Below are 12,910 nucleotides of genomic sequence, written 5' to 3' on the forward strand. Positions count from 1 at the left end.
CTTTTGCTATTTTTGTGTGATAGTGAGAGAGTGAGTACCAAGACTGTTGCCAATTCCATTTTTTAATTTAAATTTTGTTGTATGCTTCTCACAACTGATAACCCCACTTGTTCTCTTTTGGTTGAGTATGGGTGCTGGCCCCCTCAGGAGACCCCGCCTTCACGAAACACTGTCCTTGAGGGTGAGGGGGTTTGTGTGATCCAATGAAGTGGTGGGATATACCTGCCGAAGTGTAACTACCAGCAGGGCCTCTCAAGCCAGACAGGTCTCCATAGAGGATCCAGACGAACTGTGTCTCACAACGTCTCGTCCCGTCCCGTCCCGTCCCGTCCTGTCCCGTCCTGTCCCGTCCTGTCCCGTCCTGTCCTGTCCTGTCCTGTCCTATGCTATCCTATCGGGTCCTATACTCTCCCTTCCTTTCCTTTCCCTCTCTGTGATTGTGTGGCAGCAGCCACAGTCCCCTAATGTGGACAACGTTGATGCACATAGGCCTTACTGCGAAGGGATGGATAGCATTCTGTAGTCGTGGTGAAGACAAGCTATCTAAGGGGTAAAGCCCCGAAATAAAATCTTGTCAGGAATCCAGGCCATGAGGTGGCAGCCCCACCAGGACACTCGGGGGCTGTAGGCTGATAACCCACACCACCAAAGCAACACACATCACAGAGACTAAAAGGAGAAACTGTCAGATGGATCTTACGGATATGACCTTTGGCCTGAAAAGGAAAACCCGTATTGCTTTTTGGTATGTAAGAACGTTGTGAGAGGCAGGTAGGCTAGGACAGGTTGAAAAAGAAATGGAGAACTACCGACTACGTATATTGAGACTAACTGAACTAAGGCGGCCAGAATCTGGGGAATTCCAAACACAAAATAGATTAGTGCTGCTGTATGCAGGTCAGACAGGTGAGGACATGATGCATAGAAATGGTGTAGGGCTCTTACTAACTAAAAGCAGCAAGAAGAGCTTACTGGAGTGGAAACTGGTCTCAGAATGGATAATAACCACATGCTTTAAAACAAATGTGCAATATGTCACTGTAATTCAATGCTATGCACCTACTGAAATAGCTAAAGGAGAATTAAAAGATGCATTTTATACAGAGCATAATGGAGTCCTTAGACAAACAAATTTAGGGGCCTAAAAATTTTAATAGGTGACTTGAATGCAAAAGTTGGTTCAGAAAATGAAGGGCTTGAACATATCTTGGGTGTGCATGGCACAGGGATCAGATATGTAAATGGTGAACTGTTGATAGATACATGCGCTGAACATGACCTAGGCATTGGAGGCACATTGTTTCCACATTGTAACTGCCATAAGATAACATGGGTTTCTCGAGACCACATTACCAAAAATCAAATAGACCACATAGAAATAAGCCACAAGTTTCAACACACTGTTTGATGTCAGAAATGGAAGAGAACCAGACAGAAACGACAGCCACCTAGTTTGGGCAGAATTCAGACTGAAGATAGTGGCAAATAGAACTAAGCTCAATCACAGGAGCAAGAAAATAATGTGGCAAGGTTAAAAGACCAACAGATCAAAGAAGCATTTGCCCTTGAACTACAAAACAGATTCCAGGTCCTCTCTGAAGAAAACTTTATGGAAAAGGGAATTGAAACATGTTGGCAAAAAATCAAACACAATTATTTAGATGTGGGAGAAGAAAATCTTAGGATTTAAGGCACCTCAAAGGAAGGAATGGGTCTCCGATGCTACTTGTAATGAAATCAGCCACAGGAAAGAACTATAACTTAAGCTAAGTCTTTGTTAGACAAGAGCGAAGTGCGTAAAGAATACACGGAGGCAAACAAGAAAGTGAGAATGTGGCTATGTTGAGATTAAAGGAAATGGATAGATGAGCAAGCAAAGTTAGCAGAAGAGGCAGCAAGAGAAGGAAATAAGAAAGAGCTGTACAATATAACTAAACGGATGTCTATGAAGAACTTCAGACGTGAAGGACCAGTTAAGAACAAGAGTGGGATGATGCTTACAACTCAACAGGCACAGCTACAGAGATAGGAGGAGCACTTCAAGGAACTGTTAAATTGTGAAGACAACGAAGAGGAACAGGTGAGAGATGTTCCAGAGAAAGTCAAACAAGATCAAGATATAAATCTACAGTGACCCACAATGGACGAAATTAGGATCGCTTTAAAAGCCCTAAGGAGTACAGAGGCTCCAGGCCTAGACAACATAACACCAGAGCTCGTAAAAGCTGATATTGAAAGTAGTGTTAAAATGCGCCGTCCCTTGCTGAAGCATATTTGGCTTGAAGAGAAATCTCCAAAGGAGTGGGAAAATGATTTGGTGGTAAAGCTCCCAAAAAAGGGAAATTCGTCAGACTGTAAGAACTGGTGTAGTATCACGTTGTTGTCAGTGCCCAGTAGGATCCTCACCAGATTTATTTTAAACAGAATTAAAGAATCTCTTGAAAAGTTACTGCGAAAGAACTCAGTTATGAGAAGAGTCACAGTAGGAAGGAGACAAGGAGTCCAGAGGAGGATCCACGAAGATCTGGAGGATTTGGATTTTGCAGAGGACATAGTTTTATTAGCTCAAAGGCTGACTGATATTCAAGCTAAGTTCAGCTTGCTGAAAGAAGAAGCAGAGACTGCTGGCCTCAAGAGATAAATACAGGCAAAACAGGAAATGAGAGTAAATTCAGGGAACTTGGAGGTGCCACTGTTAATAGATGAGTAGTGGGTGGAGACTGTTGACTCATTCCTGTATCTGGGTAGTATAGTGACAGAAGATGGTGGAGCTGGAGATGACGTGAAAAACCGCATTAAAAAGGCAAATGCTGCCTTCATACAATTGTATCCAATATGGAGAAATAGAAATATCAGGCACAAAACACAAATCCAAATTTTTAATACAAATGTGAAGGCTGTCTTTCTGTACGCCAGCGAAGCTGTTAAAATGAATGAAAAGATAACATCTCAGTTACAAAGCTTCATAAATAGATGTCTCCAATGCATCATGAATATATGGTGGCCAGAAAAAGTATGTAATGAGGAGCTCTGGCGAATAACAAACCACATACCTATAGAAGATCAGATATGAGAGAGGAAGTGGGGTTGGTTGGGGCACACATTGAGAAAACTAGATGGAGCCATCAAGAAAAAAGCATTGGAATGGAATCCCCAGGGAACAAGGAAGAGAGGAAGACTTAGGGGCACATGCAAGAGGACAGTGAAAGAGGAAGCAAAAAGAATTGGCAAGACTTGGGCAGAATTGAGACAAATGACAAAGATAGAGACAGATGGCAAGTTCTCCTGGATGCCCTAAGCCCCCATAGGGGCCAAAGGAATTAAGTCAGGTAAGTCATGGGTGCTGCTACTGAGCACCCTGTACGTACCACCACCACCACAAATCAGTTTCGAAAAAGTTGTCCAGTTTCCGAACAATGTCTTCATAGGGTAGTGTTTGGACTCTCACTGAGGGAACAACTTCCTACACAAGTGAAAAATATACAGTATTATCCATGAAAAAAAGAATGAGCATCATGAAATGTCCTGGCAGATCAAAACTGTGTGGCGGACCGAGACTCGAACTCGGTCCTGAGTTCGAGTCTCAGTCCGGCACACGGTTTTTATCTGCCAGGAAGTTTCATAACAGCACACACTCAGCAGCAGAGTGAAAATTTCATTCTGGAAAGAGCATCACGATCGATGTGATACATTTTATGCTGCGAAATATTGCTCTAGTTGCAGGTGGTACTCTGTCCTTTCCTCTTGTGCAGAAGGGTCGATGCAGTACCTTGTCACCAGCGATTTGCACTTCAGTCATTGTTGTGTGTTGGGCTTGCTGTGCGTCCAACAATAATCACCATGTCATCGGCAGCGTTTCTCACTGCTTTGTACCTTGTGGCTCTCACACCACCAGCCATTTTGCTATTACACAGAAACCTGAGGTGCTGGCCCCTTTACCGACGTCCGCTCTGAATTTCCACTCCTCACCTGGCCTTCCAGCACTGCCCATGAGCTATGGTATGCTGCACTACAATGCAGTGACCCCAGGCCCCTAGTTTTCTACCACCCCCACCTCCTCCCACTCGTCAAATGCCAGACTGCGCATGCCGAAATTGAGGCAGCCATCACCAAAGGGGTGTTATGCCCCTTAAAAATCCCCTAGGCTTTGATCTTGCACCTTGTCCCTGAAAAGGATAGGACTTGGCACCCATGCAATGACTATCATGTCCTCAACAAAAGAACGGTTCCCACCCATTATCCAGTTCTGATATTGTGCACTTACAATGACAGCCTGCCAGACACTACTGTATACGGCAAATTAGACAGTGCTAAAGTTTTTACCCAAATTCTGGTTGCTCCACAAGACATGGAAAAGACAGCAATAATCACACCTTTCCGTCCATTCAAAAGTGTTTTCATGCCATTTGGGCTTTGCAACACTGCCCAGAACTGACAGCATTTCCTCAATAACGTTCTGCACAGAACCTCAGATTGCTTTGTGTATTTGGATGATGTCCTCATTTATTTGCGCAGCCTGGCAGAAAATCGTCGCCGCCTCTGAGATCTTTTCTCCCACCTCCAAATGACAGGAGTGATCATCAACATCTCGCAAAGGGGGAACTGTGTGTGACGTGCAAATCCATTTTCACACATGCCACCCATGTGCTCCAACAGATGGGCTAGCACAGAGCAGACGACATGTTAATCAATGCACACATCATCACAGATGCAGGTAGCATCAAGCATTAGTATATCTCGTGCTCACCTCTTTGCTGAGCGTGGGGTTTCCCCAAAAACCCTTGTGGCATCAGGCACTCTTCTCGGCAGCTCTTCACATGGAGATGCCTGGCAAAGCACACAACGGGACAAGCTGTCCCAAGTTTTCTTAGCGATTGTAAAAATAAGTTCATTCATGTGCCACCAGACATTAAGGGCTTTCCAAGTGAGTAGATTCAAGCGGGAAAACAATGAGTGAGTGAGTCAGCTTGGTAATGCATAGCAACCCAGTGGCACACATCATTTGCCTACAGAGAGCTGGTGGTAGATAAACAACGGGCTCTAGGTGATTTCATGCACGCAGAAAAATGCTCACTAGGGACCAGATATTAGGTGGACTGAACATCCAATTATCGGAATTCACTGAACTGAACCAATGAGGCAAATTTCATTCTCAACCTTTTAAGTGTTGGCAAAGAGGTGAGAGGGTAACATACGTGTGCATGCAATATACTAAGCAGGCCCCTCTACAAATGCATTGGACAATGATGACATCAGAAGTTTACAAACTAGGAATAATTAATAACCAAGTGATCTGATGGACACTATCCACTGATCAATTTTACTCTATGAACGATTTTTAGGAATATGTATATTAAGGTCAACTGATTTCATAGATCCTGAAACCGAGGCAACTGGTTACTACAGACACTGAAAGAAATCATTGTCCAATTCATGTAGTCCATAGCACTATTAATATTTTTCGTTTCAGCATGAGACTTAACTGTTCAACGCCATTGTCAGTTTCATAAATAATGAAATTTTCAGGTTATAAATCGCTTTTTATATGGTGCCTAACATATGCTTATTCAAAATTAGGGGCAAGTTATTATCAGCCTCAGAGTGACCACTGTAACTTGACAATGAGATTCTTGAGATTCTTTCAACGATTCTTTCTTCTGTGGTACAAAGTAAGCTGTTACATGTGACATATGCCCTGGGCGATTCCATCCCGTCCATTCCTGTGTAATATTTATTTGGAGCAGATTAGTTGGTGTAATGTACAACTATTCCCACAACTCCCTAATGGTTTTTGTTGTTCATGATAAAAATCAGTTTGATGTTGTACTAAATACAAAAATAATTTTCATGTAAACTTTGCCTTCTTTCTGTGGCTGAAAGTAGAACAACTTATAAGTTATTTAACAAGTTTCCATATAAGAACAAGCAGGTTATTAAAAATACCTACCAGCTCAACAGAAAATTAAAAACATACCTCATTAGCCGCTACAAATTATCTGAAAAATCTAGCTCCAGGAATTGCAAATTTGTGTTAGCTGCACAGCTAGTAGCAGTGTCTGTGAAGCTGCGTGTACTGTAACTAGAGCACAGTATTTACGAATGTTAGTAAACATTTTATTTGAAAGAACCGCTGTATTCTAGTAAATAATAACATACCAGTGGGAGATAAAGAGTAATATCTACTTTGGCATATTTGGGGAAGCAATAGCTTTTTCCAGACAGTAACCTTTTTCAATTTGCTGTATTAAATTTAGCTGGCATTAAGTATGAAAAACAGTATAGTGAAAAAAAAAAAGAGTATAGTGATAGGTTCTTCTTAGGGAACATGTTGAATGATATCGGGTTGGTAATGTGCTATCTGATTTGTACGTGCAGGAGAATGGTGTTCCTCAGGGAAGCATTTTAAGTGTCACCCTCTTTGCCGTCGCCATTAACAGTATCACGTCCACTATCCGGAGTCCTGCCCAGTGCTCCTTGTTTGTGGACGATTTTGCTGTTTTCTGTTCTTCCTCCAGTCTTGTCACTGCTAGTCGGCAGCTGCAGCTTACGATAAAGCGATTAGAGGCATGGACTGCGAAGATGGATTTTACCTTTTCTGCAGACAAATATGTGTGTGTTCATTTTAATCGTTCTCGACGTGCTTTTACCTCCCCTGAATTGCGTCTGAGGGACACCATTCTTCCTTTTAGAGACACTGTGAGGTTCCTGGGCCTCACTTTTGATCCCAAGTTGTCGTGGTTGCCGCACCTTAAAGACCTCAAGGTGCGGGCCCTGAAGGCGCTGCATATTTTGAAGTGTCTGAGCCATCGGTCCTGGGGAGCAGATCGGGCGCATCTGCTGCAGTTTTATAGGGCTTTCGTCTGGTCGCGTCTTGACTATGGATGCACTGTGTATGGGTCAGCGAGGCCTTCGTATCTGAAGATTCTTGACGCAGTACACCATGAGGGTAACAGGCTGGCCACTGGTGCCTTCCGTACTAGTCCCATCCCCAGCCTGTGTGCTGAGGCAGGGGAACCGCCGCTCACCATCCGGCGGAAACTCCTCATGGTGCGACGGGTATGTCAATTCCTTGCCTGTCCTACCTCCCCTGCGTACCCTACTGTTACCCGACCGCCTATGGAACGTCTCTTTTCCAGTCGTCCAAGGGCAACGAGACCATTTGGGATTCGTGCCAAGCATTTGCTTGAGTCCCTTGGTGTGGAGCGTGTGGCACCCCAACTCCAGGGTTTTACCCGCCTGCCTCCCTGGTTGCTCCAGAGGCCCAGCATCCTTTTAGACTTGTCAGAGTACCAGAGGAGCTGCACTCCTGCGTTTGTTTTTACCTCCTTATTTTACGATATTTTACACCAGCATCCCGACCATGTACCAGTATTTACGGATGGCTCTAAGCAGGGGGACTCTGTTGGTTGTGCTGTTGTTTTTCCTGATTGAGTCGTCAAGTTACGGCTTCCTGCGGCGTTTACCATCTTTGATGCGGAATTTTTTGCGATCTTGCGGGCATTGGAGCAGATGAGATGTGTTCCCAGTCTTAAGTTTCTCATCTGTTCTGACTCCCTGAGTGCCCTTCAGACCATGCAACACTTGTACCCAGCGGATACGGTCGTCCAGAACATCCATGATGCCCTATTCCACCTGCAACGGCAGGGGAAGGAGGTTTCTTTCTGCTGGGTGCCGGGGCACGTGGGTATTAGGGGAAACGAACTGATGGATGTGGCTGCCAAAGATGCATGTTCCCTCCCTCACGTTGTTGAATGTGACGTCCCCCTCCATGCTGTTACCTCCCTTTTGCGTTTTCGTGTTACGCGTCAATGGGAAGAGGAGTGGCTGGCAGTCGGTAAAAATAAGCTGCGTCTGGTCAAGGCCACCATGCGGCCATGGCGTACGTCCTACCAGTCATGCAGGCGGGATGAGGTTCTCCTCAGTCGTCTCCGCATCGGGCACGGTCCCTTAACGCACGGTTTTTTACTCCGGCGGGAGGACCCCCCAATCTGCAGTGCTTGTGGCGTCCAGATTTTACTTGACTGTCCTTTATTCTCTGACCAGAGGGCGGTGGTTTCCTTGCCACCGGATTTTCCCTCTATTTTGCAGGGTGACGGAACAACTGTGGTTAAGGTCTTTCGGTTTTGTGTCCTGTCCAATTTGTTGCCTCGGATTTTAGGGAGAGGATTTTAATGTGCTGCTGGGTGACTGGCTCACCCAGGCTTTAGGTAAGAGGTCCGCCAGTCACGATTACCTACTTGTTTCACTTCAATTTCTGTTCTCTTTTCCTTGTGTTTCCTTTCCTTTTTTAGTGCGTTTCTTCTCCTCTTGGTTTGCCTCTGTATGCGAGGATTTGTAACTGCGTCAGGTCTGAGTCTTTTAACCGTTCTCCTTGTTCGCTGTCCGTCTTCGTCCCTTCACTGCATGTGTTCCTGTTTCTATGCGTTTGGGCGCTGATGACCACGCTGTTTAGCGCCCGAAAACCTCAAACCACACACACACACACACACATGAATGAAAGAATGAATGTTTGCTAAAGAAGTGAAGTAATATGAAATCGCATGCAGCTATTTATTGGAGCATAACTTGTGGTGACAGACTGGCCCATAGCATATTTCAAAGTCTGAGTTATGTTGAAATTACTTATATATAGTTTGACTGTGATATGGAAAAACCAATAAGTGTGATAAGAATTGTCGCTAAATTTACCGAATTGTTCCTGTAGTTCATCTGAACGGAACGAGTAATCATGATTTACATTCTTCTGACTTTACTTTGCATTGCTTTTTTGGCTATATATCATGAGTTATAAATCTATTTTTACTGTCAAAGTGATTCTTTTGCCAAAGTTCGTGCCTGAAGTTATTATTTCTGCTAATACACTGCACTTTTCATCTTCGTGTTGATGTCATTGTGATGCAGTAGCTTCTAATCACTGCTAGGAAACACACTGTCTTTGCCTGCTGCTCTCTTGTTGATGTCTACAACCAGCTGCTTACACACCCACTTGTACTCCTACCGCACACCATGGCAAGGACTGCCAGCATTACTCCAGACATGTAAATAATGGCATTGCTCCTGGTGTATACTCTCACATATTTCTCGCAAATAAAATATACTGTATATATCAAAAGAAGTAATGCAAAGTGACTGAAGGTCTGTTTACAATATTGTACTGCTTATCATTCATTGTTACAGTTGTAGGTAACTATTTTCTTTCAAAGGTATCTGTGGAACTACTAATAGATGGCAAACAGTAATTGTTTTACATAACTTATGAGGAAAGAAATTTTCAGCTTAGCAGCTTTCTTTCCAGTTTAGTAGGTTACACTTAGCTGATGTATGCACAAATAGTGTTAATCAGTGTTGTGGTAGTTCACTGTTGAAATGGTGAGCAGATTATTTTCTGTGAGTTACTATAATTGTTGGTGTATGCCTGGGTTCATTCCACCCCATTACTAGATGGGATCTCTGAAACATGATGAGTGAAAGAGGAACAAATGATGGTGACTTCTATTGCTGAAGGGACAACATTCAATTTGTATGAGGAATTTAACTTCAGCTACAATCAACCAGCCCCTTTCCTTCACATCAATTTTCATTTTCTTCCTTTTCTCTTCCTTGAAACAACATATTCTTATAGTTTGAAAAAAGGTGATGCCCTCCCATAAGCATTCTCAACACAAGAATCTTCAGTTAATTTTTCATGTTAGAAGCAATATTGAGTTGATTACAAGTTAAAGATTATTTCTAGTAACAGATATGATGAAACGTATGACAACCTTGAAATTCACTTGCAACAACTTCTTGTGTTAGCCCATTGATGTATAGTGGCTGTGACATCCACAAGAAATAATAATGATAAGAATACCATTTACTATTAATGAATTAATTTCACCATAGTTCAGCAGAAGTCTAGTGATTATCAAAAGATTATACTTGGTTTATTTAACAGCAGCTGTAGGAACTGAGAGATTCTCCAATGGTTCTTTAACTGAATTTAGTTCAAGTTTTTTACAATCGAGTTAAAGGGAAAAAAAGCTTAAATATTCTAGCAATCCAACGAGAGTTGATCTGGCTATTGCAGTAGCCTTCCCAGCAGGAGAAAAGTTTTATTATATAGGTATGTACATTAATTTTCTTTTGAACTTGGAACTTGATTTTATAGAAACTCTTAGTTAATTAGGTGTGATTTGGTTGCTTGATGGGCTTTTCGACTGGTAAATTATAATCAAGACATTTCTAGAATGTGATAAAATTTTTAATATTGTAAATACCTAAAAATACCCCAGGTGGCGGATAGGGGAATGCTCACCAGATATGGTGGGTACTGGGGAAATAAAATACCAAAACTAGCAACTGCTGCCTTGTAGTATGATATTGGCTTATCAAAGGCTAAAGGAAGAAAACCTTGAGTAAAAATTACCTGGTCCTCCGGGTTGGGAGTTGTGCAGTGGGCCAGCTCCTCACTCACATAAAAACATAAAAATGCTAAAAAACCTAATAATATGCCTCGGAAAAATTGTAACTTTGGACGACGAACTGGCGATGAGAAACGGAAAATGATGTTTGGATGCTGGAATGTGCAAGGTAATTCTACTAAAATAAATTTACTACCTGCAGAACTTGACATGTTCAATGTGGATGTTGTCGTACTCTCTGAAAGGAAGAAGAAAGGCCAAGGAAAAGAAGAACTGGATAATTATGTACATATCTGGAGTGGGGTATCAAAAGCAGTAAGAGCCAAAGCAGGAGTCTCCATTATGATTAAGAAATCATGGAAAGAAAGAATAACAAATTAGACATTCATCAATCAGCATATTATAACTGTTGAAATGACATTATTTGCTAGGGAAGTTGTGATTATTGGCGTATATGCACCCACGAATGACACAAAGGTTAAGGATAAAGATATATTCTGGGCCAGCCTCATGGAGACTATTGAAAAAAATCCCAAGAAGAAAGGAACTGATTATCATGGGAGGTATGAATGGAAGGGTAGGAATTAGACAATTCTGTAGAATAGTAGGAAAACATGGAGAGGACAAATATAATGACAATGGGGAACGATTGATTGCAATTTGTGAACAATTTGATCTAAAAATTACCAACACATTTTTCAAACATAGGGACATTCATAAATATACTTGACAACAGAACACTAAAGAACTTCGTTCTATAATAGATTATATTATCATTAGGCAAACAAGTAGTTTCAAAGCAGTAGACGTCAGATCTTATAGGGGAGCCCAGTGTGGATCAGACCACTATCTAGTAAAAATGAAGTCTTTCTGGCCATGGAAGAATGCAAGGAATGATACAAGTAACATAAGTAAAATGAACCAGACTGAGAAAGATGAAAATTTACCCTTTAATATTGACAGCCTACAAGACGAAAGTATCAGAACACTCTTTGTGGCCAGGATGGAAAGGAAACTGGTTGAATCATTTGAAGGTAGTACAGAGGAAATATATGACTATATAAAAGCTAATGTGAAAATCATAGCAACAGAGGTGTTGGGTAAAAAAGATAGCAACCACAACTGTGCAGCAGAGTGGTGGTCAGAGGAACTAGAGGTCCTCGTTAGAGCAAAACGAAATGCATTCCTTCAGTGGTTGAATGATAAATCAGAAGAAACAAGATCAATATACAAGGAAAAGAAGAATGAAGTGATGAAAAAAATAAGGATGGCAAAAAGTGAAGCATGGGAAAGAACATGTGCCAAGGTGAATAGCAAATTAGGATTTGGGAGAGCAAAAGAAGCATGGTCAGTATTAAAAGGGCTTCAAGAGGATACAAAAAGCGAAACTAATCTCCAACTGATAACACAAAAGGAATGGGAAGAATATTTCCAAAAATTATTAAATGAGGACAGAGAAGAATATCTACAAGAAGGAACAGTGGAAGAAAAAGGACATGAAGATGATGAGATCTAAATTTTAGAAAGTGAAGTACTTCAGGCTTTGAGAACAGGAAAGAATGGTAAATCACCAGGACCAGGCAATATCAATCTGGAGTGTCTGAAATATGGTGGTGACAAAATTGTGAAACTGATAACAGAGCTCTTCAACAAAATGATACATGGAGATTCAATACCCAATGAGATGAAGCTAGGTTACATTAATACAATATTTAAGAAAGGGGATCGAAAAATTTGTTCAAACTATCGAGGAATTTGTGTTACAAACACATTAATGAGAATTTTTGCGAAAGTAATTAAAAACAAACAGGAAAAAAATTTTAGAACCCAAGAACAACAATGTGGATTCGTGGCTGGGAGATCATGTGTAAATTATATTTTCACATTACAACAGATTTTGGAGAAACATAGGGAAAAATAAAAAAATATAGGATTAATTTTCATAGATCTAGAAAAAGCATATGATACCGTTCCAAGAAAATTACTTTGGAGAGCACTACATATGGCAAACGTAAACCCTTGCTTGATTAAAAAAATACAACAGAAGTATAAAGATAACATTTGCCAAGTGAAAGTTGGTAATAAACTTTCACAGAAATTTAGAACAAGCAAAGGCTTTTTATAGGGCTATCCCATGTCACCACCATTATTTAAAATCTATATAGATATTAGCCTTAGAACATGGTCTTGTAAATGTAATAGTATGGGATTAGAAATAAGAGATGGAGTTTACCTACATCATTTATTGTTTGCTGATGATCAAGTAGTCATAGCACAAGATGGGGAAGATGCTAACTATATGTGCAATCAACTAGCAGTAGCATATAAAACTTGGGGTTTGAAGATTAATTGCCAAAAAACAGAATACTTGACTAATGATTCAGATGAACCATACACTGAAGGAAAGAAAATCAAAAAGGTAAACACTTTCTGTTATTTGGGATCCATTTTAGAAATCGAGGGTAAATCAGAGTCAGAAATCAATAAAAGAATTAGTAGCGGACGGAGGG

Source organism: Schistocerca serialis, chromosome 8, assembly GCF_023864345.2.
Source record: "Schistocerca serialis cubense isolate TAMUIC-IGC-003099 chromosome 8, iqSchSeri2.2, whole genome shotgun sequence".
NCBI lineage: Eukaryota > Metazoa > Arthropoda > Insecta > Orthoptera > Acrididae > Schistocerca > Schistocerca serialis.